This window comes from Clarias gariepinus, chromosome 9 (assembly GCF_024256425.1).
Source record: "Clarias gariepinus isolate MV-2021 ecotype Netherlands chromosome 9, CGAR_prim_01v2, whole genome shotgun sequence".
NCBI lineage: Eukaryota > Metazoa > Chordata > Actinopteri > Siluriformes > Clariidae > Clarias > Clarias gariepinus.
This window is the reverse complement of record NC_071108.1, coordinates 14,610,641-14,616,727: the sequence shown is the minus strand read 5'-3', so window position 1 is coordinate 14,616,727 and position 6,087 is coordinate 14,610,641.

Genomic DNA, 6,087 nt, shown 5'->3' with positions numbered 1-6,087 from the left:
CGCCGATCTACCTAAATGCGTTCATGTTTGCGCTAATCATTTTTTACCAGACTGCTTTATAAACGCGGGTCAATATAAAGCAGGTTTTGCTAGGAAGCTGCTCCTGAAAAATGGATCTGTACTAACGCTTCGTGTTTCTTCTTCATCTTCACCAGGCTCGGTGAGTGTAATTTTTTTTTCTATGAATCTTTGCAGATCGCCTTTTCTAATAATCACAATGAATAACATGGTTATGTCGTCTTCCTTATGTACACCTGTCTCTATATAATTCCTAATCGCACGTTTACAATAAACAATGCATTAAGGTGATTGTCTAGTTGCAAACTGTGTACGTAGTCGGAAAACTATATTATGCTTACCTTTTTAACGCTAGACGGTTTAAAACATGTCTGTCAATGATTAAGAAATCATGTAAACACATCAGTAAACACATCGCGTTCGTATCTCTCTCAGTACGCTACTTACCCTGTGTTAGCTTCTTCACTTTTTCTTGTTGTTGCTCGCGGCAGCGTAACAGCCCGTTAATTTATGCCCATGCAGTGATGAGAAATACAAACGAGTCGATGCATGTCTAGTCTTTTAATTTCTGCGTTGTCAGGCGATATTACAAACTTCCGGGTGGGTTCCGTACTTAAATCAAACCAAAAACTACTCAAGAAAACAGGCTCAGGCTCTATATTCCAGCTTATCTCACATTTTCGCGTTTTCGCACTTTGGACTGCATTACCCACAAAGCATTGCCCGCACTGGACTACACTCCCATGGCAGTGTTTTGTGAAGACACGCCCCACAGAACTGTCATTAGCATTTAAAGGAGCTTGTACTGAAATAGGTTGCTGAGTACAGAGCTAGTTTTTACCAGGTAAAAGTAGTGTTTTTTTACATAACCATTGAGAATTTTAAATTAAAGTATATTTCAAACTTTTCATTAGGCCCCCAAAGAATCATAATAACTTATGAAAAATGGGACTGGATGACTCCTTTAAAGTAAGACCAGCCACCTGGACATCTAGAACAATTTTTGTACATTGGAAGAAAAAATTGAATTAAATAAAAAGCATGTAAAATCAAAGCAAATGTTAATTTTAGTAATGTTTTGCAGAAAGATATATATATACATACAGGGTTGGCCATTTATATGGATACACCTTAATAAAATGGGAATGGTTGGTGATATTAACTTCCTGTTAGTGGCACATTAGTATATGTGAGGGGGAAAACTTTTCAAGATGGGTGGTGACCATGGTGGCCATTTTGAAGTCGGCCATTTTGGATCCAACTTTTGTTTTTTCAATAGAAAGAGGGTAATGTGACACATCAAACTTATTGGGAATTTCACAAGAAAAACATTGGTTTTAACATAACTTTATTTTTTTACAAGTTATTTACAAGTTTTGTAAAGCCTACATTGGAGAGTAGCATTGGCTACTAGCTTTGTTTAAAGCCTACATTGGAGAGTAGCATTAGTCGAACATCCCTTCGGCGGATATTAGCTACTCACAAATGGCACCCATACACACTCCAGCTACTGCAGCATCTCAACGAGGATGACCCAGATCGGCGCACTAAATTTGCAGAATGGGCAAAACAAAAATTGGAACAGGACCCTCAGTATACGCAGAAGATTTTCTTCAGTGATGAGGCAAACTTTTATGTGAATGGTGAAGTTAACAAACAAAACAACCGCTATTGGTCTGACACTAACCCACATTGGATAAATCCCTCAGAGACTGTTGGAACAAAAAAATTGATTGTATAGTGTGGTATATGGGGTACAAAGATAGTGGGGCCATTCTTCATCAATGGAAACCTCAAGGCCACTGGATATGCAAAATTGCTACATGATGATGTGTTTCCCTCTTTATGCACTGAAGCTGGCACACATTCCAGCAGGATGGTGCACCACCTCATTATGGGTGTCAGGTCCGAGCATTCCTAGATGAACAGTTTTCTGGAAAGTGGATTGGTCGTCGTGGGCCAGTTGAATGGCCCCCAAGGTCTCCCGATCTGACCCCCTTAGACTTTTATTTTTGGGGTCATCTGAAGGCATGTATCTATGCTGTGAAGATATGAGATGTGCAGCCCCTGAAACTATGGATACTGGAAGCCTTTGCTAGCATTTCTCCTGCGGTGTTGCTATCAGTGTGTGAAGAGTGGGAGAAGAAGGTAGCATTGACAACCCGACACAATGGGCAGCACATTGAACACATAAATAAATAACTCATGAAAGAATAATGTTACTTGATAACGTTCTTGTGAAATTCCCAATAAGTTTGATGTGTCACATGACCCTCTTCCTATTAAAAAAAACAAAAGTTGGACCCAAAATGGCCGACTTCAAAATGACCACCACCCATCTTGAAAAGTTTTCCCCCTCACATATACTAATGTGCCACAAACAGGAAGTTAATATCACCAACCATTCCCATTTTATTAAGGTGTATCCATGTATATTATTAAGGTGTGGGTCCTGGGTACCTACCCAGTATATATCTACCATATATATATATCTACCATATATAATCAGCACAAATACTGTGTTTTGGCTGTTACACAGTTTGTGCCCTCTACATAACTTTTGAACACGAGATATGTGATCCTGATATGTAAATGTAGATTTCTTAAAAATATTTATGGCAGATTATTAAAAAAATTATAAAGCATTGATATTCGACTACAACTAAAAGACAGGAAACAAATCTTAGTTTAACTAATAACTGCTCAATTAAAAATGTCCTGATTTACAGATATAAGACCAAAACATGTTGCTGCCACAGCGAGGGGAAGAACAAATACCACTTTAGTGTGACCAGCCATAGTTCTGGATTTTAATGCACTGCAAGAAAGAAGAGTTACTTACATACAGTATGAAGTGAATATGTTACACGATTCAAAAACATTAACATACATTTAAGTAAGAGTCTTTTCTGGTTTGATGTAAAACACTGAGGTCAGTGGTGTTACTTATATAGTTATCCTCTGCTTTACAACTCTGTCAGTTGATCTTAATCAAATGAACTTCTGTTTATATTGTCATATGGCCAATCTTCAATTACAATAGAAAACTAAATCCAGTATAACTGGCATGCAGGTGCATTGTGTGGAAAAACATGCGGTTTTACTTAGGAATTAACTTTCCTCTCTTAATACTGTAAGTTTCTTCAGTATGTTAGAGCCATAATCAGACGACTTTTCCTATAGCTCAAAAATATGGACTTGGCTTGGAGCAAGGTCAGAACTGTATGAGGACTGTGGCAACAAGTTATCAGTCAACTTTCAGGCATAGGGAGCTCCACTCCTTAAATGTTCATATAAAAATGTACATATAAACAGTTACATATGACTGCAGAGGGCTTTGAGCCACCTTAGCTGGATCTTTATTTTTGTTAAAAAGTTTGTACCATTCAAATGTTCTACTGTGGTAATGAGTTTCATCACCATACTGTACATGTTTTCTGTAAATGAAACTTGTGCATGTTTCTACAACTAAATTTAAACTAGAAATCCAAATAAAAAAGATATATAAATGTAATTAACAACAAAAACAAATTTTTAGAAAGTTCCAGAGAAACAGGATGTTTTTAAAGAATGTCCTTCTTTGATTGCACAGATGATTGAGGATATTTGTCTGGGAATGTTTACTGCTTTGCTTGAACAGCTGATAAAAAATGTTCATCTGACAAGTTCCATTTCTCTGGAAAATTTATTTGCTAAGCTGAAACACTAAATCCACTTTTCCCTTGATTAGGCACATCTGTAGACACTTTTTATACAAACAGCATAGACTCATGCCGACATGATGACTATTTCTCAAATTATTTCCTTTTTTTTTGCAATTGTGCACAAATTGTAGTCATTTTCCACAACCTTTTTTAAAAAAATCTATTATGGTCATTTTTCATGCAAACAAAACCAAAAACAGTTTTGCGGATCAGCAAACTACACCAAAAAAAAAAAAAAAAAAACGGAGGCAGTCACAATATCAATAATCAGAACAAAAAACAGGAAGATAAATTACTTTGATGTTAATATGCATTTGGGTTTGCAAGTGAATTGCGAGTCCTTTTACACAGATCAGCCATAACATTAGCACCACATAACCATTACCAAATTAATATTGGTTTTCAATTGTATACCAGTACACTGGTGACAAGATCATGGGCCAAGGATCACCCATGCTCTTGTGGATCAGAAACCACACCTTAACGCCTGTCTTCAACTGGTCCAGAACGCCGCCGCTAAATTTCTCTTGAAAAAGAAAAAAAGGGATCATGTGACTCCGCTTTTGAAAGCCCTTTATTGGCTGCCTGTTCAATTCCGAATTCATTTTAAAATTTTACTATTTGTTTTTAAATCGTTACACCAGCAAGCACCCATTTACTTATCTGAATTGCTGCACCACCATACACCCTGAGAAGTTTGAGATCCTGTGACCAGAACCTCCTCTTAATCCCACATTCCAGTGACCGTGCTTTTTCGGTTATTGGGCCTCGTCTTTGGAATGACTTGCCAATTGATATCCGAATGGCTCCTAGTTTACCTATTTTTAAATCCCTTTTAAAAACCTATTTGTTTTCCCTGGCCTACTAGGCGCTACTGTGCCTACTAGTTTTATTAGTTTTGTGTTTATCGTGTACTTTTAGCCTTTTTATGATGTGGATGTACAGCACTTTGGTCAGTCTCGCGGCTGTTTTAAATGTGCTATATAAATAAACTAAACCTAAACCTAAACCTTAACAAGAGTAGCTAAAAATATAACAACATATATGATTGATCATGTGAAGCAATATTAAATATATTCTTAAATACTGCTTTATCCTGATCTAAAGCATGGCAGGTCTAGAGCATAACACTAGGTGTGAGACAGGAATGCTCTCTGAGTTGGAGACCAGCTCATGGCAGGGCACAGCTCATGGCACACAGATTTACTTTAGCCCCATGACACTGAGTCACATTCCCACAATGTCCACAAAAATGGGTGAATGCTGCAAGATCTTCTACAACCTGGCAGACCCGCAGTAGAAACTTTAACTTCAATCTGTCACTTTTTGAGACATGTTCAATAAAAAGTCTGGTGGGGACATGGTAGAAGCATGACACAGAAAGAATTTAATAAGGATGTTGTGATGACTGGTGTAATTGATGCCTTTTAGGAACTTCTACAAGCATGGCACAGATTGGAAAGATAGGCTAGGGCTCTGACTATGTTGTCATTGGGATGTAACTGGGATGCTTCTTCATGTCATGTTGTAGAATGCCACCTTAAGATAATATTACTTTCTTTTCTATGCTTATGGCATATACTGTTTGCAGCAGGTCATCTGCATGTGTGTGTCACATTCAGAGAATTTATTATAAATACTGGATACTATTCATCACACCATCACTTAGTGATAAAAAGGACCACACGTGTATACTAAACCGAGGTATTTATTCTAACCCTAAATGACTTCAATGACAATATAGTGAGCATGTGATAAGCACTTGGTAGAAGCATGATGCAATCTACTTTGACTGTATTAGAGTAAAAGTATAGATACCATAGACGAAATATAACTGAAATAAGAGTACAAGTCCCCCTTTTCATTTTTACTTGAGTAAAAGTCCAAAAGTATTTACTTTCAAATGTGTAAGGATCCAAAGTTCTCAGCTCATATTAGCTCGCTGTAGACTTTAAATCACAGTTAAATACTTTCTCTCTCTCTCTCTCTGACTTTGAACATGCTGTTTTGTCACTGTCAAATCACATAATCAGCAGATGGCGATATTAGTTCTTTAAATGCCACACACCACTGTCATGTAACTCAATGCCATGCACAAATGTAGTGATGTAGAAAGTACAGATATTTGTTGTACAATGTTGTGAAATAAAAGTAAACAGTATTAAATTATGCAATAAATCCTGTAAAGTACAGATACATGAAATCTATACTGTAAGTACAGTAATGAAGTAGATGTACTAAGTTACCTTTTACCACTGTAAAGTACCAGTTTTCTTTTGAAGAATAAATCCCAGAACCCTGATCTAATCCATATAGAGCATCTGTGGGATACTGTGGAGCCATTGGACAGCTGAGGTTTTGGGTC